Source organism: Neolamprologus multifasciatus, chromosome 4, assembly GCF_963576455.1.
Source record: "Neolamprologus multifasciatus chromosome 4, fNeoMul1.2, whole genome shotgun sequence".
Taxonomy (NCBI): domain Eukaryota; kingdom Metazoa; phylum Chordata; class Actinopteri; order Cichliformes; family Cichlidae; genus Neolamprologus; species Neolamprologus multifasciatus.
The window spans coordinates 30,162,316-30,172,280 of NC_140442.1; the positions used below are offsets into that span (position 1 = coordinate 30,162,316).

The window sequence follows — 9,965 nt, forward strand, 5'->3', positions numbered from 1 at the left end:
CCTGCCTTGAAGAATGCGTGTTCAAAGACTTTCCATGTGAAGAGGATGTCTTTCATCTCTGTGTAGAACTCATGTCAGAACATAACCTGGACTTCTCAGATGATGTGTTTCATACAGTGGATCTGTATGTAAAGCTAAGGCAGTTGATGCTTACTGAGTTGGAGCTTTTGCCTTAAAGGTTAGACATCATTATGCATTTGATTGAGGTGGCAAAAACACATTCTTTGACCCTTGTCCTTCAGGGACATCTAGGGATATTTAGGCCTTTTTTCCCCTTTGTTTGGTTTTAATTTTGCTACATTTGCTGTCTGCAACAAATATCACCCCAAAAGACACTTTTTTTTTTAATGCTGTATTTTGATATTTAAACTGTAAACTTTTATGAGTTATTAATTTATGGATGGTTGTCATTTTTGTGGCACACATACATGGGTTTTGAGGGCCTGAAAATGTATTTCACAAACAGGGCCAAGTGAAAAAGGCTATAAAAATTGTATTTAATTTTTGGAGGTTTTTTTTGTTTTTTTTTGGATGGTTTATTTCAATTAACAAACCATTTTTTTGTTTTAAAAGCCTTATTATTAAAACATATGTACACATAATGTCTGTTAGACCTGCAGCGCATGTCACCTTAGAATTATGATTTCAACTTTTTGTAAATATGCTTTTTCATCTTTATTTTTATTTGAGTAATTATTGATGTTTTGAAATATCTGGTTATGTAGCAGTAATTTTTTTTTTCACTGGCATTTTTTCACTGCTGAGACTTTTTATATATGCTGACTGTTTTACTGATTATGGGAAGTATAATTATATATTTTTTAGCATATGGATAACCTAACTGAGTGAGATTTATGGACCTATGTTTTTTTTCAGATTGCGCCTCAGAGTAATAAAAACCCAGAATTTACCAAAATGAAAGATGTAATTTGTCTCATTGAACACTTTATTATAAAACACAGATCTTTTGCCATCATCTTATCTTAAAACAAAATAACTGTACTGTATTTACAGTAACACAAAAAACCTTAAAGTATTCTTATAAAAATCTAATTGCAAGCACAAGACTTGGAAAAAGTACGACAATACACTCAACAAAAATATGCAATATTTTGTGCAAAAATTCAATTATTATTAAAAATACAAACAGGGAATGGGACCAAAAAAAGAGATTGAGGATAATATGGCAATATCTGATAACAATATCCTACAATTACTTAAAGAATAAGAACGTGTGGTCTAAAACCACTATGAAGCAAATACATTAGGCTCGAACATGAAAACAGAAATATAGGAAAATATCTTTTAAATAACTACCCCATCAGCTATGCAGTTTTAAAAAGGGGGGCTATGATAAACAAGGGTTTTTTTCCATTACAAAAATCAGGAAAAGCCAACCAAAAATCAACCTTCAGCTAAGCAATTACTGATTTCACAGAAATCCAAAATAAAAGCATATAGGTGTGCCTTATGGCCATTCAATTTAGCAAAAGTCACCATAACCCAGATGGCTAAACAGAACTGTACAAACATAACTGTAATAAAATACAATGATATAGTAAAACCTGACTTGTAAACTGTAAAATGTGTGCACGATGATAAAACATGTAGGAGATATATGCAATATCTCCTACATGTACTATATACTACATATTGCAGGGGTTTCAATCTCTAATTTTCTGGTGAACCACTACAATACATGTCATCTTGTGACATTACATTAATAAAATTTGACAAATTAAAATTAACCTAATGCATTTTTTTAAGTTGATTTTGGATTCAAATAATAGAAAAATTTAATAAAAGGTGGGAAAACTGCTTTCATTGTTCACATGCACACATGCTGACTGAGGAAATGGGAATGCTTATAAATGGTCTCCAGACTTCCACTTTGAGACCTCTGCAGAAATGCATTTCACAAGTGTTTAGAAAAATATTGTTGTATAGGAAAACACAGAAACACAAAGAAGTACCTCAAATTGCATTACAGTGGTATTTCACAAAAGACTTTTTTTTGGAACTCAGTTTTTAAACACCTGAAACCTTCGCTGTGTCATTCACATGGGAACACTTTAGTTTTAGTTCACAACTCAAATATAATCTGTTGTAAAACAACAATGGCTTTTAAGTCATTGTCCGTGAATCAAACCTTTAGATAATGTCCATAACCCACACATTTGATTCCAACACACTGTTCATCTCCGATCTGAAGTCAGGATAGCTGTCATAATTTATCGACAGCTCCAGTACACATCCACATGTGTGTGCCACAGGTCGTCTCTGGAAACCTTTAAGTTCGTTAAACCCAATGATGATGTTCTTTCCCAGATGTAAATCTGAACCTGTGCAAAACCTGAGGAACAAACACAAATGTTCCTTCTCAGCATTCTTCACATATGTAGTTAGATATTTCTGAATCAGCTTCTGGTGAGCCGTCATTGTTTCAGGGAAAGTGAGACACTTGAGAACTTTTCTCACAGTTGGTTGGAGGGTTTCATAAACTGAAGATAGATCACAAAGGCTTTCCCATGCAGTGCTGAGTGTTCTTGCCCACTGTTCAATAACATAGGCAGGCTCTTGGACAAGTGTTTTGTGTGCAAGCTCCAATAGGACTTCAGTGGCATTGCAGGCTGTTGGTATCTTTCTGCAGCTGTGGTTATCAAGTATGTCTATAAGTTCTTCTTGGTCCACGGTGCTAAAGTCTGATCGCCACGCCTCTATGAACTTAAGGAAATTCTCCACAATATCACTCTTTACATATCCAAAGGCAGCTTGTTCCAGAATGGCAGGTGCAATTTTCACAGGCAGATATTTCTCTCTAACCCATCCAAATGCAATGATTCTGCCCACACTCTCCCACTCCGGTTGCCCAAAATCATGCCTTAAGAAGGGCACTTTGTAAACGTTTCCAGTGGTGCACTGGTCATAGAATTCTTTCCAGAATTCTGAAAGACAATCTCTCACAACTCCCCCATCGTCATGGGCCATTTCAGGTGTTCCATCAGGCAGTAAGACCTGGATTTTGATGTTGACATCTTCAAGGTCCATATCACTAAAATGTGAAATAAGCTCTGACATTACCTGCCCTCTGTGGACCACCACTACTCTCCTCGCTCTTTCACTGGATGGACCAGGTTGTGGAGAAAAAATCAGGGTGTCATCCAAATTTACTCACTGTCAGAAAAGGGGCCAACAAAAATAATGTCACTGCTGTGAGAAGTGTTAGCACTTAGAGACTGCGTGGAAGATTGTGGAAGGTTATCGTTTGGAGTGTCTTCAATGTATGTCACATCATGGCTGATTGTTTCAAATGGAGCAGATGTTTGGACTGTAGTGACAGTAAAAGAAGAGGTTTGGTTTTGAGGACTCGCTTCAATTTCTGAAGATGGATGCAAACCTGGGTTGGAGCTCTGAAGGCTGTCATTTTGTTTTTTCTTTGTGGTGAGGTAGAACCTGAGGATATTTAGTTTTGTGACATGATAAAGTTCTCCTACTGTCAATGCATCATCGACTATCATCTCTTGATAATCCTTCAGATCACAGTCAAAATCTGTTAAGGGCCCCTGAATGTTTCCTCCATCTGGAAAGAACAGACCTGTTGCAACCTGTAATATGTCCCTTTTCTTGGCATCCTTGCAAATGTCTATTTTTCTTGTTCCTCCTCCTCGTCTAGCTCTAACCTGCTTGAAAACCTCAGTGTCTTCATCATAATGCATCCATCCTATTTCTATTTTTCTATTTCTCTTCAGAGCATTTCTTTTATGGGTTGTTTGGGAATGTTCTTCTTGCCATGTGCTACTGCCATCCTCTTCAGATAATTTTCTTTTGGACAGTTTGGATTTCAGCCGTTCAAAAAGTGCTGATTTGCGGTTGCTGCCCCTCCGTCTGCAAAATCCAAATACTGCTAGACGATCACCGTATGATGGCAAATAAGTCTTCAGCTCCTCATCTGTCATTAGACTTATGACACTGGCATCAATCTAAAGATGGAAAAATAATTTAATTTGTTAAAACAACCAGCCTTGAAAATACTATCCTATTTTTAACTTAAGAACAATGAGGAAAAGTTGCATTTCAACCAGTATCTTGTTGGAATTAAGTACCTTCTCATTCTCCAAGGTCTGTATAATTTCCTCAGAGACTTCTCTTTGTTTCAAGAATTCAGTCAAGTCTCCCATGCTGTAAGGAAGGATGTAAATTAAAATGACCTATTATAAAGCCACCATATTATCATCAAAGTATCTGTGCCTACCTACATTATGAGCTCTGACTATGGTGGAGAAGTGGGAACTGCATTTTTAAGTGTCCATTTGCACTGTAACTACAATCAGCATCACAATACAGTCAATCCCACATTTTTTCAGTTGTCTGGTTACAGTTTTATTGGTTTTGTTCCTTATTTATATAGTTGTCAGTCATATTCCCTGTTTTGGGTTATTTGTGATTTTGTTTTATACAGTGTTGTACTCTTATTACGCATGCTTTCAGCAAAACGTCTGTTTCATCAGACGTAACAGGTGTCATTAGCGTGTAACAGAAACCTTATTAGGTACCTTTGGTTAACCCTCACGTTGCATTCTATTCAACTTTGTATGTAACAATCGCTGTCACACTGTTTTGTATACCTGTTATCCAGTTGTCATTTGTAGGAAGGCATTCAAAACTGAAGAACCTGGCGCCATTTGTTGTGTTCGCTACAGTAGCTCACGACACGATCCAGTTTTGAGTGCGCACCCCTTTGCGCCATATCCTTCCGGGTAACAAGGAAATGACATCAGCCACGTAGATTTTTTATTGGCAGCGCTAACTCGAAATTTCGAGTTATTTTCTCAAAATTTTGAGTTAATAACTAGAAATTTCGAGTTAATAAGTCCGAATTCTGAGAAAATAACTCGAAATTTCGAGAAAATAACTCGAAATTTCGAGTTATTGATTGTTGTTATTATTTTTTTTGGTGGCGGAAACGGGCTTCCATAAGGGACAGCAGAAATCGATACTTTGTTACAAAAAAGGTTTTTGTGCTCTGACTTCAGAGCATGTTGATCCTTTTTCTGAGCAAGAATCCTGACATTCCTTCACTGTCCAAATGTGTTTAACTTTATTTGGCAGCAATAAACATGACAGTTTACTTATTTTAATTAAGACATGTTTTATTTTAATTAAGTTTAAAACTTTTTTATTTAATGTAAAATTATATTTTGTTTTAATTTACTTTCAAATTCTTCAGTTGCTGAAGGGGCTGCATAGTTTTCATAAACTGCATAGTTCAGAATAGCTATAATTGTACCAGATGGTTGATTCAGTTAAGTTGGACTAGACTGTAATACAAACCGTTCAGTTTGTCAACAATCAAACTGAAATGAGAGAAAGACTGAGTGTGAGACTTTGATATTAGAGAAAATGAATATTGATAAAGTTTACCTTTATGTACAGAATCTGAATATCGCAAAATATTTTTTAAAAATTGCAATAATATCGTATCGCGTTAAGTATCGTGATAATATCGTATCGTGAGTTGTATGGTGATTCCCACCTCTAATAGAGAGGTGGTGTAATAATTATGTATATGTATGGGGAAACAATTAAATGACGAGAGTCTAAAAGATTTAAACCTGACAGCATGAAACTGTTTATCAGGAGGATGAATCCTTTAATCCTCTGTGGGTTCAACATGAGAACACTCACTAGTGGGAAAAATGCAGGCATAGTCAGAAGATGTTCTGAAGGTGGAATTTAATACAAAAGAGCTATTTACAATAAATAAAAATACAATAAATAAAAAATAAGAAAATAAAATAGTTTGCTTAGAGACTGACTGACTGAAGTGAGTTCTTCATAAGTCTGCCATTTTAACAGCCAGGCCACACGTTACCCTCACTGTAACCACCAATAAACTGACTGTGTAGTAGAGCTGGGCGATATATCGAGTTTTTTAAAAATATCGATATTATTTATACGAGATATAAGATGTGACAATATCCTTTATATCGATATAGTCTATGTTACGTTATAATTATACTTGTGGAGCCGCAAGTTTGTCTCTCTTTCGTCCACTTTTGTCTTTACGCAACATTACTCGGCCTCGCCTCTCCTTCACTGAACACAAATCCCCCTCCTCCCCCATCGCTTCACCTGCAGGCAGCGACAAGATGGACACGGCAAATCTCCGTTAACGAGTTACTGCGCATCGCCCCGTGCGTGGGGCCGGCGTCAACGTGTTCTATTTTTCAAGAATAATTAAATAGATTCAACATCTTTCTTCAACAGAACTGCAGACTGCACAGATGGTATCTTCCCAAAGGAAAAAGTACTATAGCTTACTAGGGTATATTAGACTTAACAGTTACTATATACAGTAATGGACTTCTATATATTTTACATCAGATTAAAACTTTGGGTGTCAGATTCAGATAATTATTAAATAATTAAAAGCTAGATATTTTAAATGAGAATAAGAAAGAAAAGTATGTCTTTGTGCCCCCTTTTCCCTCTTAATGCCCTAACGGCCCCCCGGGCTAAACTTTGCTAGATCCGCCCCTGCACAGTTACGTCAGCTGTAGAAAAAGATCCTGGTGTAGAAATAATATTAAATAAATTCTAACAACAGCTTATCAAGCTTAAACGTGCTGCTGTTGTTCAGCCGCTGGTTTCCTCTTTCTGGTGCAAAGTGGACCAAAAACAAAGAAGAGAGACGGACTCACGACAGAAAAGCTGATCAGCTGATCATTGATCAGTTTCACGTTTGAAGTAGGAGCAGGAGAGGGAGAGAGAGAGAGAGGCAGTCGCTCCATATATCTGTTGTTAAGCTTAACGCGGGAATGCTTTACAAACAATCAGAGACAAACTTACACACTTGCTTTACTTCTCTCTGAGATAACTTCCTCGGAGATGAAATGTTTGCTAGCAGGCTACAAATACACACAGCCGCTCTATCACGTGACCACACTGCTCCTACGTGCTACGTTTATGAGCCGAGTTACGCCGTGTCGCAAGTTTTGTGAGGTGCTTTTTTGATATTTAATGGGTCGGATTACATTTTTTATTTCTCTCCGATATCCGATCCAGTAATTTAGGTCAGTATCGGCCGGATACCGATACGTAATATCGGATCGGTCCATCTCTAGTTTCCAGTTTGTGATTTTCAGTTTCACAGCAGTCAGTGTTAGTACACAGGTCAGAGCCACACAAACTACACATGACCACAGCAGTATGCTAGGACCAAAGCAATCACGCGGTTTTTGCCAATCATTTGAAGAATACACATTTAGCCTTAGTAACTATTGCCATGGGGTCACAGACTATGTGGCTGTGTGGCTGCGGTCATTTTCCCAGCACCTGTCAATAACCTCCATTAACCACTTGCAACCAGTACAACCAATACTTATTTTTTTTTTGCAGATTTTTTTTTTTGCAGATGACACCCAGCTCTATCTGAGTGAGTGATATGTTTTTATTGATTAGCATTCAAATATCTCAGTGAAGACAGAACAAAGATTTACCACAAAGCAAGAAAGCATGAGACAAGGCTAATCAAAAGGTATTGGCTGAAGCATTTGCTTATTACGCCAACCCTTTTAACATAAGATCTTTTAGCATGCAGCTCCTGTACACAGGGCTCGAAGCAAATAATAAAATTCAATTCAATTCAATTCAATTTCATTTATATAGCGCCAAATCACAACAAAAGTCGCCTCAAGGCGCTTCATAGATACAGAGAAAAGCCCAACAATCATATGACCCCCTATGAGCAGCACTTTGGCGACAGTGGGAAGGAAAAACTCCCTTTTAACAGGAAGAAACCTCCAGCAGAACCAGGCTCAGGGAGGGGCGGCCATCTGCTGTGATTAGTTAGGGTGAGAGAAGGAAGACAGGATAAAAGACATGCTGTGGAAGAGAGACAGAGATTAATAACAGATATGATTCAATACAGAGAGGTCTGTTAACACATAGTGAGTGAGAAAGGTGACTGGAAAGGAAAAACTCAATGCATCATGGGAATCCCCCGGCAGCCTACATCTATTGCAGCATAACTAAGGGAGGATTCAGGGTCATCTGGTCCAGCCCTAACTATATGCTTTAGCAAAAAGGAAAGTTTTAAGCCTAATCTTAAAAGTAGAGATAGTGTCTGTCTCCTGAATCCAAACTGGAAGCTGGTTCCACAGAAGAGGGGCCTGAAAACTGAAGGCTCTGCCTCCCATTCTACTTTTAAATACTCTAGGAACAACAAGTAGGCCTGCAGAGCGAGAGCGAAGTGCTCTAATAGGGTGATATGGTACTACAAGGTCATTAAGATAAGATGGGGCCTGATTATTTAAGACCTTGTATGTGAGGAGCAGGATTTTGAATTCTGGATTTAACAGGAAGCCAATGAAGGGAAGCCAAAACAGGAGAAATCTGCTCTCTCTTTCTAGTCCCTGTCAGGACTCTTGCTGCAGCATTTTGGATTAGCTGAAGGCTTTTCACAGAAACCACATACATCTTCTCGGGCTTTAAGGTCATTAGATCAGAGACTGCTGGTGGTACCGCGCACTCGTTTTAAAACTCGTGGTGATCGGGCCTTTCAGACTGTGTCTGTCTCTCCACTGCACGGTCTCCATTGATTCTTTTAAGAAAAAGCTGAAGACATTTTTATTTAGAAAAGCATTTGATTGATTTCTTCTTATGCTGTTTTTATAGTTTTATTGTTTTACATTGTTTTATTTATTGTTATATTGTTTTTATATTCCCATTTCCTGTGTTGTAAAGCGCTTTGTGATTTTATCTGTGAAAAGCGCTATATAAATAAATTTTACTTACTTACTTACTTACTTACTGTCCCTGTGTGTTGGCCCTGCGACAGACTGGTGGACCCCGCCTCTCGCCCTATGACAGCTGGGATCGGCTCCAGCACCCCCGTGACACTGATAAGGAGAAGCGGATGGATGGATGGACATTTTGTTGATAATCCAAGTGATCCCAAATAATCAAAGAGTTGGGAATTTGTCTTGTAACCGGAAGGTTGCTGGTTCAAGCCCCGGCTTGGACAGTCTCGGTCGTTGTGTCCTTGGGCAAGACACTTCACCTACCGCCTACTGGTGTTGGCCAGAGGGGCCGATGGCGCGATATGGCAGCCTCGCTTCTGTCAGTCTGCCCCAGGGCAGCTGTGGCTACAACCGTAGCTGCCTGCACCAGTGTGTGAATGAATAGTGGCATTGTAAAGTGCTTTGGGTGCCTTGAAAAGCGCTATATAAATGCAAATTATTATTAAAACTAAAACTCACGAATGGGAGGGTCGATGGTGATCATATTTTCCATTTGTCTGATACTGAATTGTGGGTGCCCACCTTTAAAGAGTGGTGATGCTACAGATGTTCTGGACTACGAAGTGTGTAAGGCATCCACATGTTAGAATTGGGAGACTAATCTTTGTATTTGAAACATTGTCCATTGTTGAATCAATAACTTTCAGAATTTGACTGTTTTTGTTTCTCTCAGTGAACTTAATGCCAACACAAACAGTTTGAATCTGGATGTTTACGCCATTGCTCTGTCTGCAGTCTAAACCTAATCCTAACAGTAAACAGTAAGCGTTCTTATGTAGTGCTTTATATAACCTGCCTCATTCACTCATTTACAGAAGCACTTAGAAATCTCTGAACATGGAACGATAGATGTTCTCCAATTCACCAAAGAGCAACTTGTGTTTGAGGATCTTCCCCAAGGATACATTGGCATGCAGACTGGAGCAGCCAGGGTTTGAACCACCAACCTTCCAGTTAGTAGATGACCTGCTCTACCTATTTCACCATCTGTTTGTAAAGACTTTTGAGAACAATTCAATGAGTATATAAAAACATACATATGAATTGAAAGGTTAGAGTTAGGGTTTGTCAGTGATGATGATTTATACCTCAGAGGGTTAACAGTTGGTTCTTGTGGTCAACATGTTATCTGTGGGTGAAATGTGCAAGTGTAAGGAGCTTGGT

The 9,965-nt window shown here is 38.3% G+C and overlaps 1 pseudogene across 1 annotated transcript; it reads right to left on the reverse strand.

Annotated features, from left to right (window-relative positions):
* Positions 1–666: 666 nt before the first annotated feature.
* LOC146520801 (uncharacterized) lies at positions 667–6,205 on the reverse strand (annotated as a pseudogene). The gene is made up of 2 exons (XR_014873720.1): positions 4,104–6,205; positions 667–3,980 (listed from the first exon to the last, which is right to left on the reverse strand). The product of XR_014873720.1 is annotated as an uncharacterized LOC146520801 (transcript).
* Positions 6,206–9,965: the final 3,760 nt, after the last annotated feature.